Below are 27,819 nucleotides of genomic sequence, written 5' to 3'. Positions count from 1 at the left end.
AATGCCCTTTGCCCTGATAAAGACAGTTAAATGGCCAAATGCATGCTCAAAGGAGAGTAAATGCTTGTAGTTTTGTGACGTACACCACATTCAAGGCTGACCTGGTAGTGATATTGCATGCTACATGGGTAAGAATATATATTTTAATACGAATAGCACGGAGATCACTAGGAACAATATCACTTGATATAACTATTGGTCTGTTGTTTACCTCACCAATTAGAAAAATGTATTATTTGATATTTGCCTTGCTTTAATATGGGTGTTTTTCTTTTTTTTGCAGATTTAAATGCCATCTAATAAACACAGATCAGGTGAGTATATGCTCTTGGTCACTATAATTAAATGTTGTGTCTGGTCCAAAAAGTAATCAACGTAGCTCTTTTCACTCATTTTTAAGACAGTCACTGTATCTGCACTGTATCTGTATCTGGCTCTGACTTTCAGCAACCAACATTAAAGGGGTGGTTGATAACGGATTCACTTTTTTTGATGTTATTTAGTGTGCAATGTTGCCAATAGAGCATAAACAATATTTGCAAAGTGACTAAGCCGAAAATTCTTTTACAATTCTGTAAAATATTTTTTTACAATTCTGTAAAAAAGGCAATGCAAACCAAACTTTCCGGGTTGGCTACGTCACAAACACAGATAAACCCCACCCTCCAGAATATGTAACGACACATGCTCTGCATCTTTCTTTCTCTCGCTCTCTTACTCTCAGCCATTCATTCAGATCACTATTTTCCACACACACAGCTATAATCAGGATAAAATCATATATTAAAAGCTATAAGAAGCGGTTTATTAATGGAAAAAAGCATGGCTTACAATATATATAATAGAACAAAATAATAGTGCATAATAGAACAAAATAGTGCATAATAAAACAATTTGAATGTCCTTTTTCACACTTTATTAATTGCTAATTGATGAATAAAAATAATATCTTATCAAGTGAAAAAATGTATTCTCATTAATTTGTTTTATTTATAAAATTATTTAACACATTGTAAATATGTGTAGGATAAGCACAAATTCCTGTATAAACTAAGCTATGCTATGCTAGTACATATGCTAATGGTTACAGACATTAATTAGCATCATAATGTAGTTTAAAGAGCATTTATAATAACAAGGGTTTGTAATCATGCACTCAATGGCTGTATTCGAAATCGCCCCTTATACCCTGAAATAGGCCACTATTTGAGGGACATACATTTAAGTGGTGTCCAGAAACCATAGTAGATGTTTTCAAGTGCACTCATTCAATCCCACAAAGCACCACAAAAACGAGTGTACAAGTGATGTACACTCCAAGGCTAGAGAATCCCTATAATGCAGTGCGAGTGTCACGTGTCAAATTAATTCCATGTTTTGCCAGAAGATGGCACCTCCAGCTAAATCATCCGTCCATTCATTTTACAAACCACTCATCCATGGCGTAATAAGGTGTGTTACAACTCAGACACAAATTCATTGTACAATGATTATTAAATTGTTTAACTGGTTTATTTATAATTTCACTAAATAAGTTTAAGATAAATCCTTTAATCTCATTACTGGAGCTACCTATTTTAAATGATTATGAAGCAGCAAGCAATCTACGCAAAAGCAGCGGCAGTCCTTCCGGCGCACTAAATGTTTTGGATACAGCCATTTTGTCACCACACAGGAGCACATGCCGCTGAGGTGAGGGGTGGGACGTTCAGACATGCACTAGAGGCGGTTTAGCCAATCACAACACACTGGACTTGATAAACAACAATCCCTTTTACATTACTTACAAAACTTAAGCTGTTTTGGGAGAAGGGGAAGACAAGCTCGGGTCAGACTCGGGCCAGTAATTCTGATAAGTGCGTACTCCTGCAGGCGCCCTTGTGTGTAGAGATGGATTTATACTTACAAACATAATATCCTCTGTCCTCTGCTTATAACTGGCCATGAGAAGATAACAAACAGAGATGTGCTGTGTTCTGTTTCACACTGAATGCTTGAGCAGAAGCAACACTGATGCGTTTATCACGTGCAACCGTTCAGACAGTTCATATTGTCTGCAGTTCAGTTATCATGAAAATGCAGATGACCAAGCTGACTGATCACAACCAACTTTGCAAGCGCAACATGAGCAGTAGTTTCACAGGGAGTGTGTGGGTGTGTGTGTGTGTGAGAGAGAGAGAGAACGAGAGAGAGAGAGAGAGTAAGGGGTGTACTGCAAATATGAGTATCATCACGGCGTCTGTCCCGGCAATATATTCTGTCTGTCACACGACCATTTTCAAGCTTGAACTGATGTTAAAAGTAACAATACTACTGTTTTTATTTTTCCTTTGAAAGTTAAAGCTCGCAATTATATTTCTGACGTGTACTTGTACTTGTGATGTTCAACCAATCACAATGCACTGGGTCAGCTGGCCAACCAGAGTGGACTGTACTTGTTGAAAGGATGGGCTTTGTAGAAAACTACGCATTTGAGAGAGGCAGGGAAATAGAGGAACTACAATAATTAATAGTATTTGAAAAATAATGTTTTTTGTACATTAAAGCATGTCATCATATTCTGTTAAACAAAATATACAAAGTAATGATCTTTAAAATATATGACCCCTTTAACACTTTAGACTGCACCCCATAAACACAATCAAGTCTAGAAAAAAAACAGTCAACCATCCCTTTAATGCACCCAGACTGCAAATCTGGGAAAAAATGTGTAGTGTTGCTTTTTTGCTTTGACTCTTCTTAGTGCAGCTGCCCTGCCCAAACACATTCAGTTTACAATCTGTTAAGAAACGTCACAGACAGATGCAGTGTTGAAATGAATACACAATTTATACTTCATTACAACTTGACATACTCCACTGGTTCTATCAGTAGGTTATTCTTACTCTGTTGGTTTACAGCAGGTGCCATGAACAGACAGATTTTTCAGTCGTCTGGCCTGATCAGATTAACCCTTCTGCTGCTGACGACTGTCACAGTTGTTCAGAGCGGGAAGGTTCTTGTCTTTCCTGCGGATGGCAGTCATTGGGTCAACATGAACATCTTGGTAGAGGCACTTCATGCCAAAGGTCACAATGTTACAGTCATTCGGATGGCAGACAGCTGGTACATCAAAGAATTCTCACCTCACTACACATCAATCACTCTGAATTCTCCAGGAGGTTTTGAAGAAGTGTTCTTTGAGACGTTTGCATTCAGACTTATGAAAATCCTGAGAGAAGGCTCCACCTGGGGTCGTCTGAAACTGGAGATAGAGATGTGGGAAAATGTTGGAAAGATATTTAAAATCAAAAGTGAGATGATAGTCAACATGTTTGAAAACCAACAGCTAATGCAGTCTATAAAAGACACTAAATATGATTTAGTTCTTACAGATCCAGTTGATTTTGGAGGCATTCTATTGAGTCACTATTTCAAACTCCCAATTGTCTATAATGTCCGTTGGACAGTGTGCAGTGAAGCTCATTCTGTAATAGCTCCTTCTCCACTTTCTTATGTTCCTTTGCCAATGCTGCAGTTATCAGACCGCATGAGTTTCTTGGAAAGAGTGAAGAATGTTGTGATGTATATCATAACTGAAACACAAGTTGCTTTTATGATTGCTCCAACGTATAATGCACTTTGCGAACGGTTCATTGGCCCAGGAGTGTCCTTCCGTACCTTAGTACAGAGTGCTGATCTGTGGCTCCATAGAGTTGATTTTGTTTTTGAATTCCCGCGTCCCACTATGCCGAACATTGTCTACATGGGAGGTTTTCAATGCAAGCCGTCAAAGCCTCTTCCCCAAGATCTGGAGGACTTTGTGCAGAGCTCTGGCGATCATGGTGTCATCATCATGTCTCTGGGCACTCTCATTGGTCAGCTTCCTGATGATGTGGCTGAAGCGATTGCTGAAGCTTTTGCAGAACTTCCACAGAAGATTGTCTGGAGGTACAAAGGAAAGAGACCATCTGCTCTAGGAAACAACACCCTAGTGATGGACTGGATGCCTCAGAATGATCTTCTGGGTCATCCTAAGACCAGAGCCTTCGTTGCACATGGAGGAACCAATGGGATTCAAGAAGCCATTTACCACGGAGTACCAATCATTGGATTTGGGCTGATTTTTGACCAGCCTGATAATCTTGCAAAAATGAGAATACGGGGTGTAGCCAAGACTATTGACTTTGCCACAGTGGATAAGGACTCCTTCCTTGAAACTGTCAAAGAGGTTCTTTATGATCCCTCTTATCAGGAGAACATGCAGAGGCTCTCAAGGCTTCACAAGGACGTTCCAGTAAAACCTCTGGACAATGCCATCTTCTGGATTGAGTTTGTTATGAGGCACAAAGGTGCTGCTCACTTGCGCACAGAGTCTTACAAAATGCCCTGGTACTCTTATCACTCTGTAGATGTCTTACTGTTCCTGCTTTCTGCTTTGACCCTCATAATCTTGAGCATATATGTGGTTATCAAATATTTCTGCAGCAGAATATTCAAGAGAAAAACAAAAAACAAAAGCAAATGAGTTAAACTGCTCAATCGACAATATTTGTACTGTACTGTAGAGTCTCTACAGCTTTATTGTTTGTGTTCGATTATTTTAAGATCTGGTAAACAGGTAAATTTCTTAATTAAAATTATTTTCATACGGTATTTGATAAAAGTCAATTTATTCAAACCATTTTACATTCTAATATTTTGTCTATATATGAACAAATATGGTACAAACATGCAATTTATTCACATACAGTGTCTTTTTCATATTTTCATACATTTTTAATGTCTTAGTGTACTTCTCTGGTCTTGGTCATCAATTATTTTTGCAATAAAAAACATCTGAATGTACAATAATCCTCAAATTGCTGAAAAATATGATTTTTAAGCACTCATTACTCCATGCTTCTGTGTATCAAGGTCATTCAGAAATCATTGTAATATGCTGATTTATAACACTGATATTATAGATGCTGAAAACAGTGTATCTAAAATACTAGAATATTCGTCATACCTTATGGTACATACTAATGTTTTAAAAAAAAAAAACTCAATTGACCTCTTTGTCTAAAAGTTTTTACAGATATGCCTAGGGCATTTAACACATAGGTATTGCTGTCAGCCATCTTGGATTAATGATGTCATCAAGTAATGATGCAATTTTTGGAATGCAAGATATTAGCTATCACTACAATATTGCCGTAAATCTACTGACACTGCCTTTAGGTGGTTTAAAGAAAATTGGCATGATAAATTAACCCTAAATTGAGTTAAATTAACTGTCCACAAATGTGGACACCATTCATTAATTTAATGCATCCTTTTGAATAAAAATAATAATTAAAAAATATCTTGACCACAAATGTTTAAACTGTAATATATAGATTTCTATTATAGTGCAGTGGATTAATTAATGGTATATTGTTCATCACTGGGTGATGAGAAGAGCATAGTGCCTGTTGTCACTTTTACATTATGAGGGCAGAATAAAAAGATAGGCCAAGTACTTATAATCTACAGCTTGTTAGGACTAAACATGCTCTTGTCATAAGAGTTCTTATTATATCATTGTCAAATAAAAATGTATGACCCAGTCTATGAAAGTAACAGAAAGTATTATTTGTAGTGCATTCACTGGCAGGGTCCGATCTATGGTGGGTTTAGCAGACTTAAAAACAGACACGACTGATGCAAAGATGTATCTGCAACTGATGTACTGTGATTCAATTTTAAAATTTGCTTGTTCTCTTGCTTTGCAACAGGAACTATGAACAGACAGGTTTTTCAGGTGCTTGGGCCAGTCATGCTAACTCTTCTGCTGATGACTGTCCCAGTTGTTCTGAGCGGGGAAGTTTCTTGTCTTTCCTGTGGATGGCAGTCATTGGGTCAACATGAACATCTTGGTGGAGGCACTTCATGACAAAGGTCACAATGTTACAGTCATTCGGATGGCAGACAGCTGGTACATCAAAGAATTCTCACCTCACTACACATCAGTCACTCTCAAGTCTGAAGGAGGATTTGGTGAAGAATTCCTTGAGAAGTTTATATCAAGACTCATAGGAATTATGAGGAGAGGTTCCACCTGGGGTCGTCTGAATCTGGAGATAGAGATGTGGCAAAGTTCTTTAAAGATGATTGAAACGGAAAGTGAGATGATAGTAACCATGATTGAAGACCAGCAACTAATGCAGTCCTTAAAAGATGCCAAGTATGATTTGATTCTTACAGATCCTGCCATGTTCGGAGGGATCATACTAGGTCACTATCTCAAACTGCCCATTGTCTACAATGTCCGTTGGACAGTGTACAGTGAGGCTCATTTTGTAATAGCTCCTTCACCACTTTCATATGTACCTTATCCAATGCTGGAATTGTCAGACCACATGAGTTTCTTGGAAAGAGTGAAGAATGTAGTAATGTACACCATAACTGAAACACTAGTTGCTCTCTTGATTGCTCCAAGTAATAATGCACTTTGTGAAAAGTTCATTGGCCCAGGAACATCCTACTTTTCTTTAATGCAGAGTGCTGATTTGTGGCTCCATAGAGTTGATTTTGTTTTTGAATTCCCACGTCCGACTATGCCGAACATTGTCTACATGGGAGGTTTTCAATGCAAGCCATCAAAAGCCTCTTCCCGAGATCTGGAGGACTTTGTGCAGAGCTCTGGTGATCATGGTGTCATCATCATGTCTCTGGGTACTCTCATTGGTCAGCTTCCTGATGATGTGGCTGAAGCGATTGCTGAAGCTTTTGCAGAACTTCCACAGAAGATCGTCTGGAGGTACAAAGGAAAGAGACCATCTGCTCTAGGAAACAACACCCTAGTGATGGACTGGATGCCTCAGAATGATCTTCTGGGTCATCCTAAGACCAGAGCCTTCGTTGCACATGGAGGAACCAATGGGATTCAAGCCATTTACCACGGAGTACCAATCATTGGATTTGGGTTGATTTTTGACCAGCCTGATAATCTTGCAAAATGAGAGTACGGGGTGTAGCCAAGAATGTAAACTTTGCCACAGTAGATAAGGACTCCTTCCTTGAAACCGTCAAAGAGGTTCTTTATGATCCCTCTTATCAGGAGAACATGCAGAGGCTCTCAAGGCTTCACAAGGACGTTCCAGTAAAACCTCTGGACAATGCCATCTTCTGGATTGAGTTTGTTATGAGGCACAAAGGTGCTGCTCACCTGCGCACAGAGTCTTACAAAATGCCCTGGTACTCTTATCACTCTGTAGATGTCATACTGTTCCTGCTTTCTGCTTTGACCCTCATAATCTTGAGCATATATGCAGTAATCAGATATTTGTGCTGCAGAATATGCAAAAGAAAAACAAAAAACAAACTAGAATAATGAGGATGAATATGTACTTGTGTGATTTGCATCTCTTGCATTACATCTTTCCTACTTTGTATGAAGATACAGTGAAATTAGGTTTAAAATAATAATTTGACCTTATACAATTGACCTGTCTCAGCTTATTTAGATATACTTTGTTTCACCTAAAAAAATATATTTGGGAAAAGTTATTGGGGAAATAATATATATTTTACTACCTGCCCAGTTAGCAGTATAATGTGCATTTTACAGTATGTCATACCATTTCTTTCCCAAAGGCATTTTTCATCAATGGAAAACAATGAACACATTTCATTACTTGACATTCAGCAGACATGTTTTATTCTGAATGACACAAGCAGTAGTGACAGTTCCACTGGGGCAGCCTGTTTACTGTGATTATGTATTGCTCAAGAGCACAATGGAAGTAGATGTCTCCACTTTATGATTCACATCTTTTGGCTTTTGTGTTAGCAGCCTAGATCAAGACGTAATCTTCGATCCCCTAAAGCAGTGCTTCTTAATTCTAGTCCCGGGGGCCCACATTTTATATGTCTTCCTTATCTGATAGTCCAAGTTTAGTTCATGCCGCTCTCTGCTGATGATTTACATCAGGTATATACTGCAAGTAATGGCATATTAAGGATAAAAGATTAATTTGAACAATATATGTGTATCCTAGGTGTTAAGTGTTAAAAAACACTTCCTAAAATATAATGCTATCAGATGTGTTTTTGAGACTATAATTTGCCTAAATCTTATCTAGGTAAACAGAATAAGGGAGATGTCAGAATGGGTTGCATGACTTTCCCTCATCCTTGAAACTTAGGAATGAAACTGTTCAAAATAGAATTTAAACAAATAAGCCAAAAATATAACCCCCTGAAGTTGAAGCAAAGGGATTAAAGCAGGATATTGATATGCCAGTTGATGGCAATAGTGTCCACCACTTTGAATGAGTGCTGATTTCTTTAAAACACTGATTCATTCAGGAGCAACACTACTTCTTTGCTCTGCTGAGCAAAATAACTTGACTTTAATTGTTTCTCAGTATTTACTTTATTGTGTAATTGTTAATAATTACGAGTTCAGTCATTTTTGTCGGTTTAGCCAAGCGTTGTCTAAAAGAATACTGAATTAAAAATATTGATTCAATATGCAATCGTTTAATTCAACCACCTAAACATACATGTGTTTACACAATGTTGGTCAAATAAATGCTACTTTAATATACATCAAATGCTTTGGCAACTTTGACAACAACTCTTTATTTCTATACATAAATAGACATAATGGCAAAAAATAAAGCAACATAGATGTTGTGGGGAATTTGAATAAAACATAACAGTCACTAAAGCATTGGTTTTCTCCTCCTCCTCCGAGTAATGGAAAGTGTAGAGTGTTCATGCAGTGAGCTAGATACATTTCGCCTCTTCTTTTATAGGCAGGTTTATTGGTGGTTTTACAGACTCCCTTACTCATCACACTAACCACTGGGCAAATGCAACTACATGCATTTCTGCTGCGAAATATCTGTACACTACACACACATACATAGAAAATCTGGAACACACATAATCTGTATGTGTGTTTGAAATTTTCCTGACTTCACGCTTTACAAAACAAACAGAAGAACTTTTTGCTGCTTTAGTACTTTAATATGCTGCCAAGCTGCTAAAAATATAAGCGTAATTGAAAGCTTTTATCCAAGCAGATATAAAAGCATTTCTTCCTTTTTGACATCATTATAGTTTAACTGAGGTTTTAAAGGATATCAGTCTAATGCAGTAGGTGTATGTGCAAGCATATTTTCTGTGTGTCGTTTTTTTCTATTTATTTTAAGGATTGTTTGACATCATCCCCATTATCCTTCACCTAGACAACATGCAGGCTATTTCTGGCAAACATCACAGAGGAAACGACAATGTCTGAACATCAGCAGTCTCAGCAAGTGCAGTATATATGTTTAGACATCATGATGGTGATGTTCACACATTTTTATTATGTTCCCTGTAACATATGACAAACCTTGGAGTGCCTACTTCAACTCATATACACTATAAACATTTTAAGACTAGCCTTTAACCTTTAGTTAACACAAATGAAAAGACTTCCAATAAATCAATAAAATCCACCAAAGCTTATTGGGTTTGTTATATATATATATATATATATATATATATATATATATATATATATATATATATATATATATATATACACACACTGTGAGGCAGAGGAAGCACAAGAGAAACAGGTGCAGTGAAAACCCGGAGGGTGTATTTATTAGACAATACACAGAAGGTGGCGGTGAGTGAGTCCGTGCAGTGAGTGCGGTGAGTCCGAGGGGTGGTGTAGCGGTGAATCCGGTGAGTGCAGCGGTGAGTCGTCTCGGTGTTTCGTGCTTAGTAACGTGAGGGAGTCCACTGTGAGGTAGTAGGGAAGTAGCTCAGGCAGGCCCGTCCGCGTTGTAGCTTCTGGGAGACAAAGAAAGAGACAACAGGTTAGCTTGCGTTTCCGGAGTCTCGTGGCTCACTGAAGCCGTCGCCTGGCCGGCTTATCTGGCCCAGCGGCTGATGAGCTCCAGGTGTGGCGAATCCGTCGTTGAGTGGCTGGTGTAGGTGTTCCGTGTTTGTTCCCAGGGCAACGCTGATCGATCCTCGGGGCCGCTCGTCACTCCCCCAAGCGCTGTCCTGGTCCTGGTGGATAAAGCAGAGCGTAATAACGGGAAATTTGGGGTGGGTGGGGAGACCCCTGACAGACCCTGCAAAAGCCGACCACATCCGCGATAGGCCGTCGGCGTTGGCGTTGGCTGTCCCGCGGCGGTGTTGCACGTCAAAGTGGAAGTCCTGGAGCGCGAGAACCAGCGAGTCACCCTGGCGTTCGTGTCCTTGGCCTGGCCATCCACTGGAGGAGTGCGTGGTCGGTAAGTAGGGTGAACCGCCCGGCCCAGGAGGTAGTACCGCAGTTCCAGGACTGCCCACTTGACGGCTAGGGCCTCCTTCTCCACCGCGGCGTAGTTCTTCTCGGCGGGGTCAGCTTCCTACTGATATATAAGACCGGATGCTCCTCACCCTCCTGGATCTGGGACAGCACGGCTCCCAGACCCACATCAGAAGCATCCGTCTGTAGCAGGAAGGGGCAGCCGAAGTCCGGGGCTCTCAGGACAGGGTCTGAGGTGAGTGCGGCCTTAATCCTCTGGAACGCTTCCTCCGCGTCGGGGTTCCACAGAACCCGTTCAGGCTGCCCCTTCCTGGTCAGGTCTGTCAGAGGGGCGGCTATGGAGGAGAAGTCGGGGATGAAACAACGATAGTACCCTGCCAACCCCAAGAAGGCGCGTACCTGGGTTTTGTTGGTGGGCCTCGGGGTCTCCTGGACCGCGGTGACTTTACTCTCCTGTGGCCGGATCAGTCCTCGCCCAACTCGGTAACCCAGGTACTTCGCTTCGAAGAGCGCCAGGTGACATTTCTTGGGGTTGGCGGTGAGTCCAGCCCGTCGAAGATCCCGAAGCACCCTCCGCAGGCGCTCCAGATGGTCTTCCCAGGTCTCGAGTGAATCACAAGGTCGTCGAGATAGGCTGCGGCGTGCTGTTGGTGGGAATTCGGAGTAAGATGTCCATTAGTCTCTGGAAGGTGGCTGGTGCCCGTGTAGACCGAAGGAAGGGACCGGTATTGCCAGTGGCCGCGGGGGTGGAGAAGCCGTTTTGGCTTGGCTTCCTCTGACAGCGGAACCTGCCAGTATCCTTTGGTGAGATCGAGGTGGAGATATGCGGGCCCTTCAAGGCGTTCCAGCAGTTCGTCTACACGGGGCATGGGATATCCGTCGAACTCGGAGACCTGGTTGAGTCGCGGTAGTCATTGCAGAAGCGGAGGGTGCCGTCGGTTTTGGAACCAGGGCGATGGGGCTGGACCACGGGCTCGTCGATGGTTCAATCACCCCAACTTCAGCATTTGGTTTACCTCCTCCTCAATAGCTCGCCGGCGCAGCCTCAGGGATCGGTAGGGCGCTGCGGGGCGATGGCGTCCGGGAGGGGTCGGATCTCGTGCTGGAGGAGGTTAGTCTGCCCGGGCGTGGACGAGAACACATCCGAGAACTGACCGACCAAATGTTGGAGTTCCGTCTTCTGTGCGGGAGCGAGCAAGGCGTTGGTGTCGACGACCGGGCCCTCCTGAATGGCGAGTGTGGAAAGGTGTTCCCTAGTCCCCACCCACTTCTTTAACAAGTTAATGTGGTATATTTGTTCGGTGCGTCGGCGGTCTGGTTGGCGGACTCGTAAGTAACGGGCCAATCTTTTCCAGGATGGTATATGGACCCTGCCAGGTGGCCAGGAATTTGCAAGCATTGGTGGGGACTAGTACCATGACCCGGTCGCCGACCTGGAATTCCCGGGGTTGTGCAGGGCGGTTATAGTGTCGTTGTTGTTGCTGCTGGGCCTGCGTCATGTGCTCCCGCACGAGGCATCACCCGTTCAATTCGGTCCCGCATGGCTTGGGCGTGTTCTACGACCGACCTCTGGGCATCCGGCTGCTGCTGCTGCTCCAGGCCTCTTTTGCCACGTCCAGCAGGCCTCGCGGCTGTCGGCGAACAGCAACTTTCGAATGGGGTGAAGCCGGTGGAGGCCTGGGGCACCTCTGACGCACCAAGAAGAGGGCGAGGGGAGCATCTGGTCCCAGTCCCGTTTGTCCTCGGAGACAACCCTTCTCAACATCTGCTTCAGTGTCTGGTTGAACCGCTCCACAAGTCCGTCCGTCTGGGGTGGTACACTGAAGTCTTGCCCAGCTGCTGGATCCGTAGCAGCCGGCAGAGGTCGGCCATCACTCGGGACATGAGCGGGTGCCTTGGTGGTCAGTATCTCCCGGGTATCCCCACTCTGGTGGACAGGGTGAAGAGCTCCTGGGCGATCGCCTTGGCGGTGGCTTTGCGGAGTGGGATGGCTTGGCGGGTACGGGTGGCGTAGTCCACGATCACCAGGATGTGTTCGTGGCGGCGGGCAGACCTCGGCAGCGGGCCCACCAGATCCATCCCGATCGCTCGAAGGGCACCTCGATTATGGGCAGCGGGATAAGTGGACTGGGGAGGTGGCCGGGCGAGGTCTTCTGGCACTCGGGGCAGGCCTGGCAGAACAGTTTCACATCTCCGTCGAGCCCGGCCAGTGGAAACGCGGTCCCGGATCCTCTTGATAGTGTTGGCGGCCCGAGGTGTCCGGCCAGCGGGTGGGCGTGGCGAGCTCCAGATGGTGTCCACTTTCCTCGGGGCACCACCAGGAGCCGTTTCTCCTCCCCCTCCGCTGGGCGACACAATAGAGTAGGCCGTTCTCCACAATAAAATGGGAAGAGGATGGGGGCCGGGCCGTCTCTTCTCCATCCATGAAATGTACCTGGTTCCAGCAATTCTTGAGCCGGTCATCCTCCCGCTGAGCCCGGCCGAGCAGGCCCCCTCCGACTACCTGTTGGAACACATCAAAGAATACATTAGTAGTATTCGGAGGGGACTCACCATCTCTTCCGCTGTCCGATGCTAGGAGAAGCGGCAGGCGGCGGTTTCTTCTCCCCTCTCGCCTCTTCCGGCGAGGGCTTTGAGAGCTGACAGGCTGTGTCGCGGTGTGTAGCGCCTCCTCGAAACCCGGCCAGTCCGCCCGAGGATGATTGGTACCGGCAGGTCTTGTGCGAGGCCCACCTCCAGGGGCCAGCTTCCTCCTGTCGTCGTCACGGTGATGAGGCGGGTGGAGACTTTCTGGTGTCCCCGTGGGCGCAGGTCAGTGGCAGCCGTTTTCCGCGGTTCCGTGCGCGAGGTAGGGGCGGGACTGAACCAGGCTGATGGTACTGCCAGAGTCAAGGAGGGCTCTGAACTTCCGTCCATTCAGGCCGATGGGGATTTCGGTGCGGCGCGGGGAAGCTCGGTGGAGACTGCAGCCTGCCAGCCACGCTCTAGAGGAGTTGGAAGCCTCTTCGGTTGGCATCGGCTCATCTCTCACGGTCGGGACCGCCGCCCTCTCCATCGGTCGCCGGGTGCCCTCCGGTAGCGCGTCGCTCCTGGGACACCCTCCGGGAAAAGATGGCGCCGCTCCCGGCCTCTCGGCGCTGTCGCGGCTTCCGCCAGCTCGACCGCCTCAACCAACTCCATGGCGTTCTTGGGGTTTCTCATACCCGACCGCCTGGCGATAATTCCGGGGAGAGCCGCGGAGCCGGTCTATCACCACCCTTTCCACAATGATGGCGGGGTTGGTGTCCCATCCAGGAGCCAGTGTTGCGCTAGCCGAGTAAGTTCGGCGCCTGGGTCGCTTGCCCGGCTGGCGAGACTGGAAGACCCACTCTTGGAAGGCTTGGGCTGCGCAGACCGGTGATAGACCGACCCTGCCCAAGATTTCCCTCTTTAGGTCATCGTATACATTCGCCAGGTCGGCCCGGCATGCTGAAATAGGCGCGCTGGGGCTCTCCTGACAGCAGCGGGGCCAGCGCGCGTGCCCAATCCCTCCGGTCCCATCCTTCCGTGGTTGCGGCGGCTCTCGAACATCTCGAGATATATTTCAGGAGTCATCGCTGGCGGCCATTTTGGGTAGCAGCTGTGGCTTGCATCCGGGGATCAGGCACGGCGGGCGTGGTTGAGTGGCGGCGCGGAGAGCAGCGAGCTCCTGCTCGGTCTCGTTCTGGCGGGTAGCCAAATGCTCGACGATCTGTTGCTGGCGAATGGAAACCTCTGAGAGGCGTTGGAGAATTCCTCCATCTTCGCGAAGCGGCGCTTGCCTGGGGAAAACAAAGAGAGAAGTTGATGTTGTGGGAACCTTTAATAGAGGCGGCGATAGCGCTCTTCCTTTTTCTCTTTGTTTCCTCCGTTCTCTTGCGCTTAAAAACTGCTCGCATTCTCCACCACTTGTGGCGAGGCAGAGGAAGCACAAAGAGAAACAGGTGCAGTGAAAACCCGAGGGTGTATTTATTAGACAATACACAGAAGGTGGCGGTGAGTCCGTGCGAGAGTGCGGCGGTGAGTCCGGGGTGGTGTAGCGGTGAATCCGGTGAGTGCAGCGGTGAGTCGTCTCCGGTGTTTCCGTGCTTAGTAACGTGAGGAGTCCACTGTGAGGTAGTAGGGGAAGTAGCTCAGGCAGGCCCGTCACGTTGTAGCTTCTGGGAGACAAAGAAAGAGACAACAGGTTAGCTTGCGTTTCCGGAGTCTCGTGGCTCACTGAAGCCGTCGCCTGGCCGGCTTATCTGGCCCGCGGCTGATGAGCTCAGGTGTGGCGAATCCGTCGTTGAGTGGCTGGTGTAGGTGTTCCGTGTTTGTTCCCAGGGCAGCGCTGATCGATCCTCGGGGCCTTCGTCACAACACACATATGGATACACATGCATATATGTTTTTTTGTATGTTGTGTGTATGTGTATATATTTGAGACAAAATTGGTTTGACATGAACTGTGGTACCATGATATTTACTGTAGTTTCTTGATGTCAGAAAAGCTGAATTGACAATCTGAATTTTTTACCGTAAATGCACTGTAAGTTACTTCAAAGCAAATATTCTTATATGAAATATTTAGCATTCTAATTGGATGGTAATATCACCAATATACTGAAGCACTCTAGAGCACAATAAAGCAAGATAACAGAAACCTTTTCATCATTTATCCAGGTTACCATGACAGCCTGAGGGTAGCAGCTCCTTCTGTGTGTGTGTGTGTGTGTGTGTGTGTATCTCAATGTCCTTCAAAGGGTGCTCTGTCCACTTAAATAGGACAAACTTCCTTTCTCTCTCTCTCTCTCTCTCTCTCTCTCTCTCTCTTTCCTTGAGGGGCAGCACTTTCACCCCATTAGTCATTCTAAAAAATGAGGATGTGAGATGTGTGAAAACTAGGCTAAAAAATCCGGACACATTAAAGTTTCTCCGTTGCTCATATGTGCATCTATTTTCAGAAACAAAACTGCTGCACAGTGTGAAATGCTGCCCCCCAAAGGACGGCGTGCATTTGTTTATGTTCATTCCCAGAGCTGTTTTTGCATATGTCCGCATGCTAGAGTGGACCGGAGTATTCTTCTCAACAGTAGTGTCAGTCAGAATACGGATGCACGGTGTAACATAGCAGGGATTTTGATGAATGTTTAAGTACACTGAAGCAAGTAATTACAGCTGTTCCCCATCCCCCTCAGATTTAAACCGTGACACACACACGTGCAGAATGCTGGAAATGTCCTTCAGTTGTTCGTCATGCTTTTCAGACAAACTGAAACCAATTCAGTGAGGGGCCATCGACCACAGTAAACATATAAAATGGGATGTAATGTCAAGCTTGAAATAGACAAAAAATTGTGTTTTTAGAAAAAAAAGAGTGTTCATTACATTATGGCTTTATTGTGATTAAGAACTTTATCTTTGGTTTGATCAAAGTAATTATAAGATACATAGCTTAATTCAATGGATTAGTTGCATTTAATCGAGTATAGCAATATTTGCTATAAAATAATACAAAAAATAGCACATTATTGTGGAAAACAGAGCGTGAAAACACTTTAGCCTCAGATTTTACAAAGGTGAGATGCTTTCATATGTGAAAAAAACTATCTGTGATAAAATTCTATGCAAGTGGTGTTTTTTTTGCTGCCTATATTGATATCTTGAGTTTAAAATAGCTTTGTATATATATACTGTATATATATCCCATTTTAAAAAAAGACAGTGTGTATATATATATATATATATATATATATATATATATATATATATATATATATATATATATATATATATATATATCCCAGTTTAAAAAAGACAGTGTGTCAAATCTACAATTGTTATAGTTAAAGACATAAATACTTGGTAACACATTATTCCCTAAAATTGTTTATTGCATCTAGTTCCCCAAAAAACATTTCTCATTTTCATTTATTCATACAACTAAAACTGAAATGAAAATGAGTCAAAACTCTACAAAAAAAGCACACAACAACAAAACGATTAAAACTTTAGCTAAAACTGAAGTGGAAATGCAAAAATAAAGCGAGCAAACGCTTATCTCAATGATACTAAAATAACTTTGGTGAAATTAGTCATCCGATGTAAATATTTGCAACTCAAACGTCATTTAGAAGTCGAATGCCATCTGATTCCTGCTTATAGTGTGTCCTCATTTAGACGTTTATTAGCTAAATAAATGTGCGCACCGCAGAGAGCGAGAGAGCGTGAAAGCGCTTGTGCGTGGAGATGAGATAAGACATCAGCTGCCTCTTGATCCTTTTGTTTGCTCATGAACTCAAGGGTGTTGCAGAACGTTGATGGCTTTCTGCATGTAACAAACACACACGTATGCATTACACATCTCGCTGCCCTCACCATCAACTTCAGTCCCATTTGCATCTCATTAATTATTCACAAAAGCTTCATAAATATGCAAACTCAATTCTTACTCTAACTCATTTGCTTTACGCCATCTGGCCATTAAGCAACTTCTAAACAGTTCATTTAGAGAGCCATCCACGCACGCACAGGCAGACAGGTAGCTTCCTGCATCCAATTTACATACACAAACTACACAGACTTGCTGATCCAGCTGAAGAGAAGACCACCAAGGTCAAGGTGTCTCTTCCTTTATTCCCATCAGCTCTCGTTCTCTCTATCCCTGTCTTATCTTGCCTCTTACTACCTATTGCACATATTTAAGGAGTGTTTCTCACTCTTACGCTCGTTTTAACATTCCTATCACGTATCTTTTCTCAGGCTCTGTTTGTAATAGAGAAGAAGTGTGCTATTTCTTCAGTGTGCAGTATGTGTGCTGTTCAGTGCATACTATCATCAAATACCCAAATGACTATATAAAAGAGTATATGCACGGAAAACTGAATCCCACAATGCAGTGCGCTTGACTACACCTTCCGAACGAAATAGAAATGCAGCGATTCTAGCGAATGAACCGGAAATTATATTAGCTGCTATTTTAACATTTCCACCCTGAGTCATTTCAGAAAATTGGATTAAAAATGCCTAGCAGTCGCTTAATTTTCAAGGTGATAACTGGATGGCACTCTGAATGTTCTCTAAATTTCCTTACCTTCAGGCTGTCCTAGATATAGATGAGTTTGTTTCTTCCCTGGGTCAGATTTGAAGACATTTTGCATTACTTTACTCCCCAATAGATCCTCTGCAGTGAATGGGATGCCATCAGAATGAGTCAAAACTGCAGTTTGAACTCTCATTCTGACGGCACCCATTCGCTTCGGATTATCCATTGAAGAGTGAGTGACGCGATGGTAAATCTTTCCAAATCTGCTCTGATTAAAAATACAAACTCAACTATAGCGTGGGTGAAGGCCTGAGGAAACTTAATATCAGCAAATATTAAGGTGATCTAGTCCTTTGAACATACCACAAAACGTAATGTGGTTTTGTGAATGCTGTTTAATACATTTATGATATTGCATTTAGCACCGCAGATCAAGATTTTTTAAAAATGTAGACCTTTTACAGCATTCTTTCTCCACACACACTCATACTCTCTCATTACTATCCTAGCAATCATAATCTCTGATTGCATGCGTGTCTGTGATTATATAAACTTTCAAATATGTAAAATATACATCGTAAGACAAGGACGGATGAAAGCAGATTTGTAATGTAATTTTAATCAGGGATTTGAATAGTGCATGGAAACATTGCACAATCATGCATATTTGAAAGCATTTGGATAATTATAATCTATAGGTCAAATGTATTTGTGTGAATACATACATGTATTTGATATTATGCGTTTGAATGCAGAATCCGACTCTTTATGACCTGACGATGTTTAAAGATCTTGTAAACACCTCAAGCTGTGTTCATTTATCAGATGAAGGTCATAAACGTTAGAGCGGAGTACATTAGATTACAGAAGATTTTTCCATCTTGCTATGGAAATTTTTACTGCATTCTGGCTACTATCTAATTTAATGTGTGCATTTGTGCAATCTCTTCAGAGAGCATAAATCCCAAAACTGGTCTTATATTAATCAACAATACTAAGAAGTTTTACTGTTACTACATTATTTACATCTACAAACATCTGTACACATCATCATTTGAAAAACCAGTCAGTAACTAATTTGACCCTCACAATATAACACTTCATTGTAGCTGTAGGTGTTTGATTCGCTAAAAAGAACCAAATCATGTGAGTTTTTCATTCTGAATCTGTACTACTCTGGTAGCATTCTACTGTATGTTTTTGATTCACTATAAATACTTGTTCAAATGAGGTATTTGTTCGAGATTCTGATCGACAACATCTAGTTATGATAAACTATGAGTTTTTTCTGTATAGTTCAATGAATGAATGCATTGTTACCACACTGTTTACTTTTATGAAAGTACTGTACCGTCAAGGCCAGTTACTGGATTGCATTAATGTTGCCTCTGAAAATTCTCAGAAGAAAAAAAACGTCTTTTAAAAGTATTATTTGGCATGTTTTTTGATTTACTCATGGAACTGGCTCACAAGAGTCATTTGTTCATGATGAATCAGCATAAAGTATGAACAATGTAATACTGATGCATACATCAGCAAATTACTGTCTGCCTTGTGTTTTGTGCATTGTGAAAAGATGACATTTATAAAATGACTATTTATGGCTAAAAGAAAAGCGAATTATCGCACATCTTCTACAAATCCTGGGGTTTAGGCACAGCATCTGACATGCCCTCTGTCTGTCTGAACACCTGTCCGTTTACCGCTTGCCCACCTTTCTCATACTCTCTTGCTTAAATAAATTTTTTTCTTGGCTCCACAGGTGAACCGCACACACACACAAACACACACCTGGTCTCCATCTGTTGTCTCTGCGCTGAAGGCACTGCTCTTATTGGCAGGTACAGAACTGGGTAAAGGTCACAGAATGGTGCTCTTTAATTACATATCTCATTCCATTATGACCTAATTAAAAGCAGAAATCAGAAGTGTGTGTGAGAGAGGTGAAGAATCTATCATTGGGAATGTGCCATCAATTTTATTTTTATCAACCAATATTAACACAGATTAATGAATGCTCATTTTTGTTTAATGTTCTATAACGTTTAACTAAAGGGCCCATATACTGGAAAGTGTTAGTGTTTGTTTGTTTATTAAAAATAACACATATAAAAATATGACTGGCATAGAATGTTTGCAGTCTTAAAAAAAAAAAAAAAAAAAAATATATATATATATATATATATATATATATATATATATATATTTCAGTCTCTCAATAATTAATCACAATTAATCACGATTAATCATCCATAATAAATGTTTGGTTTACATAGCATTTGAGTGTAGTGTGTATATTTATTATGTGTATAAAGGGACATATACATATACATATACATATATATACATTCATATATTACATAAATAGCAAAACTTTTGAAGGTGACTTTAACAGTTACCATGCATGAAAAACAAAATGAACACATGCATTCTTTTCATTTATTTCTTTTTTATGCCAACAAGATTGTACCCTTACTCGTTTTCATTCCAGCTGTTTCATTCTTCCTGTTTTTACGACATATCCTCTTAGCCTACCATTCTTCTCTCTCACCATCTGTTATAGATCAAACCATCGGTTGCTTTATTCTATTTCATTTTGTAGCTTTTACACTTTTTATGTGGAAACGTGTGTCCTAAAAGAAAACGATTTAAAAGGAGTGTAATGTCAGCAGCCCCTGATAGCATGCTGGTTCAATAAAATGCAAAAATGGTAAATAAAAGACAAAAAAAACATGATGTTCAAAGTAAGCTGTGTCACACTGGGGAAACCATTCGATCTGTGCTCAAACTGAGATGAGAAATTCTTGAATATTTTGCCAGTAGTAACAGCTCACTCCCACAGTTCCATCAAAGCAGTGCTTAGCACGCTTTGTCACCGCGGGTACCTCAGATACGTGTGTTTGTCTAGCACTACTGACTGTTAAAGGGTCTTGTGCCTACTGATGACTGCCAAGAGGTCAATCGACCTGATGTCAATGCTGTTTACTCCAAAATGTGGTCTATATATTGAAAAAGTGTTCACACCATAGGCTAAGTCTCAAATTATTTAAAGTAGCCATGCAAAAGAATTATATTTTCTTGTTTTATGGTCAATATAGATTTTAATTGCTGTTTGACAACATAAATAATAAGATCCTCCACATGCCTTTACTCTATTCCGTTTACACTGTGCAAGCAACGCCATTTACAACTAAACTGATCCAGTATAGGCTATTGGTGCACTAAAAGATGCAAGAAATAAAATAAAAAAATAAAGACTTATTACTTATTAATTACTTATTCCCACTATTTTTTTCACTTTATTTCCGTGATGCTACCATTATTATAACAGTACAATATGTAAATGCTCTGTATGAATATTTCTGTGTAAGTGTTTTTGTTCTGCAATAAAAAGTGCTGGTGTGATAGCAGCCTCAGGTGCTGAAGTACAATGAGAGAGCATCATTTTATATATAACCTGCAGGGTTGGCAATGGAAATAACTGGTTTGGTGAGACAGTAGCTCAGCTTTTTAGTAGTAGGTGTGACAAAATGCTAGTACATAGCCATATTTTTGTGATTCATTTCGGTGATGCTTTATTTTTTTGTATGCCTGAAAAACTAAACAATTATATGCATTTTACCGACTCACAATTTCACTGAAAAATATTGCAGTCTGTACACATCCTGCTCACAGACTGGCTGTCATGTTAAAAAAAATCATTTAAATCAGAAAAACACCTTTTATTTGGAAAGGGCAAGGATTCTTCACACACAAACACAGCTACGTGACACGAGACATAGGGTCTGAAGTGCAGCCTTTCAATACACCTGAAGCTACACCATCATTATATGAAAATCTTTTTCAATTCTTTTCTCTTGCTCTGCGTGTCTCTCTTTTTCCTTTTTGCCCATTTCTTTTGAAATATTGCCCATCCCAGGAAAAAGAAGATTTGTACCCCAAACCTGTAATGTGAGAGTACTGCCTTTTTTTTCCCCCTCTGTATCTCTTCCATTCTCCTGGCTCCATCTTGCCTCTTCTCTGCCTTTCTGAAAGAGGACACCTTGCAGGAATGAGGTTCATCATAAAGAGTTCTCTGTCTCTAGAGGATTCCCGCCCAGAGCGGGTGAAAAAAAAGAGCGCTTATACGGATAAAATTCATGTGCTTTCGTATGATATGAAATACGCATCTCGCATGACCACAGTGCTTTGATTTAAGATAAAATTCCATAAGAAAATTGCGAGTATAGGGCTAATGAGGCCTCAAGCGTGAATTATCACGCTCGCAGGAATTTCACAAGCACGTATACATGCTGCGTAGGGGGTGAATCTGAGTGCTGGAGTAAGCTGATATATATTCTCTTCTATATTCAAACGTACAAGCGTGTGTTTATGTGAATGAGAGTCAGCATAGATAAATGTTACACTGCAAATCCGAATCTCAGGAAATGTTCGGGGCATATTTTAATGCAAAATCAAGAAAATTTCAACATAAAATAAAGAGAAGAAAATATAATTAATGAAATGTGTATATATATATATATATATATATATATATATATATATATATATCAAAATATCAGTTTACATTTGCAAACGTTAATTTTGATTAATTATAATAATACAGTGAGATTTCTGTTTGCACAAGAAGTCTGACAGCAGCCAGTTCTCCACACAGAGATCGGATCTCATCATCATCATTATCATCATCCAGTCAGAACAAACTGATGAACAAACCAGAAGAACTGGGTCAATGAAAATGCTCCATGAAAAACGAAATATCTCTCATTTCCCCACCACCTGAAGGAGGGACCGCAAGGGACCGGTGCAGTGTGGACCGGGCGGCAGCCAAATGCGACCCAATCCTTGGACACCGAATCTGGCTCTAGGGACATGGAATGGGCACAGGTGTGTTCTGACTATAGGAGGATCACACTCTTTAGTCTCCCCGGGAAAGTTTACGCCCGGGTACTAGAGAGGAGAATTCGTCTGATAGTCGAACCAGGAGGAACAATGCGGCTTTCGTCCTGGTCGTGGTACACTGGACCTTTTTGACAGCTTCCTTATCTTTAAACAAGTGCATAAAACAGTACGGTAGACTTGCAGACAAGTTTTTTGAAGCATCTTGGAGAAACTGCAACAGTTTATCTGAATTTAGACCCAATTTGTTCTGTTTCATCATGTAATTTCAGACAGACTGGTTGATGAAGAGGTCAGATCTCTGAGCGGAGCACTGGTTTTTGTCAGACTCCTTGTGCAAACAGAAAGCTCACTGAATTACAAAAATTAATGGCACAATGAATGTTTGGAAATGTGAACTGAAATTACCTACTGACACACTGTCGGGCATTTAAGTAGTATAATCGAGGATGTGTGTGTGTGTGTGTGTGTGTGTGTGTGTGTAAGCGCATTTCTATATTTAAATATTTCTTCCATTGACATTAATATGAATCAGTTTTTCATGCATTACAGTGTAGTGGATATTTTGTGGAAATGTGCTTATTTATTATGAAAAATAATGTGGCAAAGTGAAAAAATCTTAGAGGTTCTAAAAAATAAGTTGCATTTTCTTATGCAATTTCTCTCTCTCTCTCTCTCTCTCTCTCTCTTGATTTAAGGGGGACATATTGTGTCCATGTGTATGTAGTGTATCTAGCTTCACGGTACATCAATCACTCAAACACATACACAAACTTGCCAGTGTGCACCAGACCCTGTCTTACTGTATCACTCTCTAAAGATGAAACAAAGGATTTTGAGTGTGTCAGTGAGAACCACACAAGAGAAGCGGATGAGAGAAAAGAGGATTAGAGAAACAGAAATGGCGAGAGGAGTGCGAGATCTCCCATTAAATAAAGGCTTTTGCGCTCTGGTTATCTCCAATGCTTTGATTGTTCTGGTTTAATGGGTAAAGACCACAGGATCAACACTTCATTTCAAACTGAATGAAATGTGCCTCGACATTATCTTAAAAACAACTATCCGAGTAGTTCGCATTCATCATATTTATGACCTTTTTATAGCTGTTCATGCACACATATCCTAAAGATTCCAGTCGGGCTTGCATTTCGAATGCAAGAGCAGTTAGAGCTCCTATGAGCTTTCACTGCTCATAAGAGAAAAAGAAGAGTAAAAACAGAATATGTAAGTGAGCTTGTGAGACAGACAGTGAGACAAAGACATTTTTTGCTTTGATCTCACGTCTTAACTATATATAACATATATAAGATTCTGCGTTTTCTCGGCAGAAAAATGCCAAACGTGAAACTGAAATGGAAGATTTTAATAATGCATGCACTTTAATTTGTTATAAATATGTTCAAATAAAAGTGTCTAAAAGCTGTACTTGTAAATATCATATACCATATATGTATATAGGATCCAAACATATTGCAAATACAAAAACACAAATATTTGGTCAATGCATTGACTTATTTTATTGGATATCTAACTCTTTCTTACTTTTTCATCTTGTTTTCAGTTTTTTAATGTATTTTTTATTTGAAAAGGACCCCTTCCCCATGAAATGAGATCAAAGCATTTAAAACGCAATTATCTTGCTTAAGAATCAGATTAAGACAGTGAGGGAAAAAAGTCATGGCCTCAAAGAAAAATCTCCCTTCGTGATCACAAACTTCACTACTTCAAAGAGCTGTGGAGCGAGTGCCACTTACAGAGACTGGAGTCTGTGCATGTGTGTGTTAGCTTTATCTAACATTATGCATGGCTGAAAACATTTTCATCTATAAGCATAAAATGCAGGCAAAACTAAGACTGGCTGAGCAAGATTTTTACAAAAATTACAACCCAATCTCATGAAAATATGTATAAATAGTACACTAAATAAAAACAAAAACGTGTGGTATTTATACAAAAAAAAATATTTTGGCGAATGTATGACACGAGCATGTTTGGCGTGTATATGGTGCGAAATTTATTGGCGTGCCTGCGATACGCAGTTTTCACATACATATGATATGCATCATATTTGAAATATGAATATTTAAAGGCTCTATTTTATCGACAAAAATATATAGAGGCCATTATTTTGAAGCTACATAAATAGGAAACGTCGAGTTACGGCTTCTTGGCTGACTTCTGACTTGACGTATGACATAAGTTGGATAAAAAAAATTGGCCTCTATGCATGAGCATTACCAAATTTGGAAGAGCCAGGATAATTTTTTAAAAAACTCTTACTGAAGAGGAACGTTATATACACCTAGGATGGCTTGGGATAAGTAAAATATGAAGTAATTTTCATTTTTGGTTGAACTATTCCTTTAACAATGCAGATTGTGTCAAAGCACTGAACAGTATCAAATTGGAGAATAGAGTGTCAGTAATGTATAATGACAAGATTAAACACTGAGTTTTCAGTTAAAGGCAGTTCATTATGCAGTGACATTTAGAGCCGCTAATAGTTCATACTTTAAAAATATATATCTATATATATATTTCAAATGTCCAAATGGTTGTAGTACACTTGTCTTTTCCTATAGAACGTTTTGTGATTTTTGTAAATAATTTTTTTATTTTATGTATAATATTTCAAGATAAAATGACTTTTTAGGAAAAAGTGTTAAAATATTAAAATGCATCAGATATGACACAAAAGGCTTTTTGAGGAGTATTTATCTCTCAGTCATCATTCTATTGCATTGTTGCATTTAATGTAGTCAGATTTTTATCTCACTGTTTTGGCAAAAAAATAACATAAACTGCACTTAATTGCAAATTTTCTGAGGTTTTTTATCCTTCCTCAAGTGTGAGCTTCATATTCTCATTATATCATAGTCGTACCATATGAACCATAAAAGGTTGATGTATCAAATGATAAAAACATAAAGCACATGTGCAAACCTAAAAAAAAATGTGTTTAAAGATTCAACAAACTTTCATCTTAAAATGATTTTTTTTTATATATGTCAGGCTGTACAGGGATAAATTGGGATATATAAACTATTTTAACATCTAAAAAATTACACATCACCTTTAAGGACGACAGTGTTACTGTCTTATGCTGAGTCTGTGATGTTTTTGGCTTCTGTATCTGCTTTTTTTGTGGAACGCTTTAGTAGTTTATTTGTTGAGGAGAGGAATATTCTGCACAGAAACAGTCAGATGTTTGCTTTACCTTGGAAGGACGACAAAAAATAGAAAGCAATAAAATGAAATGTCAGAGACACTCACCGGTTTTTCAGATAATGCGGGTAAAGGAGAGCCTCCCTGACCAAGAGATCCATGTACGACCACAAGGAATCTTCGCTCTTGCATTAAGACGTTATTTTCTATTACAGTGTTGATGACATCACAAAAATAACGCACTCAAAATAAATCCGTCAAACCGAAGACAAACATGTGTATGTGTCATGCACTAAAAAGAATAAAACTATGTTTGGACACACATCCATCCAGTGTCGGGAATAAATGCAAACGCCGACAAAACGTTTTGACAGCCCAGGCCCTCATTAACATTCTCTCCAGTGGAAATATGTAAATCGCATTTCATAAGGGGGAGGTATTCATAAAAACGCCCTGCAAGCAAAACATTGATGCACAACAGGATGTACGCTCGCAAACAAACATGCACGTACCTTTCCCTCTTCTTTCCGTGACTAACACTTGTGCTCACAGGTATATGAAATCCTTTTTTTAATTCGGCCAAATTCTCAAGTGCAATAAAACCCTTTATAAAGGAACGGTTCAGCTAAAAATGAATTTTTGCCGAACGTTTACACCCTCAGGCCGTCCGAGATGTGAATGAGTTTTTCATCAGAACAGATTTGGTGAATTTTATGATTGCATCGCTTGCTCGCCAGTGGATCCTCTGCAGTGAATGAACTCAGAATGAGAGTTCGAATAACTATTAAAACCATCGCAATAATCCACAAACTGCATATAGATGTATAGATTAAGATGTTTTTTAACTTCAAACCATTATTTCTGCATGGTTAAAATATCTATATTTGTATAAAATGCTATAGATTATAAATACTATATTGTTTTCTCAGTGAAAATGTTGTCTTCTATCAGGATAAAAAATTTAACAGATTGAGTACATTTATACAGTGAAAACAGCCTGGATTTTGATCTTAGAAGACAACAGGGGATGGACGTTTACAATGGAGGAAGTGTTATTATGGCAACCTGAAGATCTTGGATGGCCTGAGGGTGAGTGAATTTTCATCAAATGTACATTTTTTTACACAAACTATTCTTTTAACCCATTTCTGTGTTGTTGCAGGTATTTGCCAAGGTGTTCCGGTTGGTTGCTTACTGGTTCAAGCTCAAGTCTCTGCCTCAAGTACCTCCTTCAGTCTACATTTAAGGGATTTATTTATTTATTTTTGTACTATCCACAAAATGAAAGTCATAATTCTGATTGCTTAGCATAGTATAATGGCACACCGCTTCTCAACACGCAGCACAAAAGGATAGGGGTGTGTTTAAATTGCTAACAGTAGTACGAGCAACAGTAATGTTCCAAGCACCCCGTAATGTGTGTTCATTGCATGCCTGCACTGCAGCACTCATTCCCATTCTGAGCACATTAGGGCTACTGAACGCCAGTATTCAGTACCTATAGACAACACTAGATGACAGACTGCAAATATAACCATGCCATTAAAAATGTAAAAAGTTTGGGCTTGCACTGAGATTGCACCGTCTCTCTGCGAAGCAATGACTTTAAGGTTGTACAGTAAGACATCATTAGTATTGCACACATCCGTGCGCTTCTGTAATGGCCTGATGCTGCTGACACTATCTGCTATCGAACGCACAATCTGATTGGAGAATACCACCCACAATCTATACAGACCTCCACACCTATTGGCTGGTGGGGAATGTCAATTAAATCTAGCCGACGGCTGTGCAATAAAAGTGTCTGAGTGAGTCATGCAATGTCAGATGATGGACCTTCGTCATTTGAAACATTTTCTTAGTCTATAAATGGAATTAAGTCTTAAAGCAAGATAGCTGAGCAACAGTTTGAAAACCGATGCAGCTGCTCTGTTTCAGATAGTGGAATTGCAGAGAAGTATAGTCGTAACTTTTCTCTGTGACAATGCACTTTAAAGTTTAAGTGCTAACTTATAACAGTTCCTCTTCAGTTTTGCATCTCATTTGGATATAAATGCTTTAGTCCTAGTAGTAAACGGCTGGGTTAGGCAAGTGTTGTTATTGCTCAAGTTGGCAAAAAATGAAATCCGCAATTGCCTTTTCTTCCCAGCTGTGATGTACATCCAAGTTAAACGGCTTCCTGATTGAAGAAAAAGGGGCTTGATTTTGTCCATCAGGAATTGAGTGAATTGTTTGATCGTTGTTGTTTGCTATTTCTATAATATCATACTAGAGACAGGTTGTCCCACTCTCACAAAAATCAGGTGCATGAATAAATCGCTAAAAACACTTCAATAGTTCATAAAAAAATTTTTTGTTTTGGGTTCATATTCGGATCTCTTTCAGGCAAGCCTGAGGTGAGCTGAGATCTCTTCTGAAACTCTGGAGACGTGTGAGTTTTCTCAAAAGA

The 27,819-nt window shown here is 40.9% G+C and overlaps 1 protein-coding gene and 1 pseudogene across 1 annotated transcript in view; one reads left to right on the top strand and one right to left on the bottom strand.

Moving 5' to 3' along the window:
* The window catches only part of elfn1b (extracellular leucine-rich repeat and fibronectin type III domain containing 1b), a 139,148-nt gene that overhangs the window by 98,135 nt on the left and 13,194 nt on the right, over nucleotides 1-27,819 (bottom strand).
* LOC122346980 lies at nucleotides 23-8,561 on the top strand (annotated as a pseudogene).

The sequence above is a fragment of the Puntigrus tetrazona genome, chromosome 1, assembly GCF_018831695.1.
Source record: "Puntigrus tetrazona isolate hp1 chromosome 1, ASM1883169v1, whole genome shotgun sequence".
NCBI classification, from domain to species: Eukaryota; Metazoa; Chordata; class Actinopteri; order Cypriniformes; family Cyprinidae; genus Puntigrus; species Puntigrus tetrazona.
Note: the sequence above shows the minus strand (reverse complement) of the source record. Positions and strands in the feature narration are given on the sequence as shown.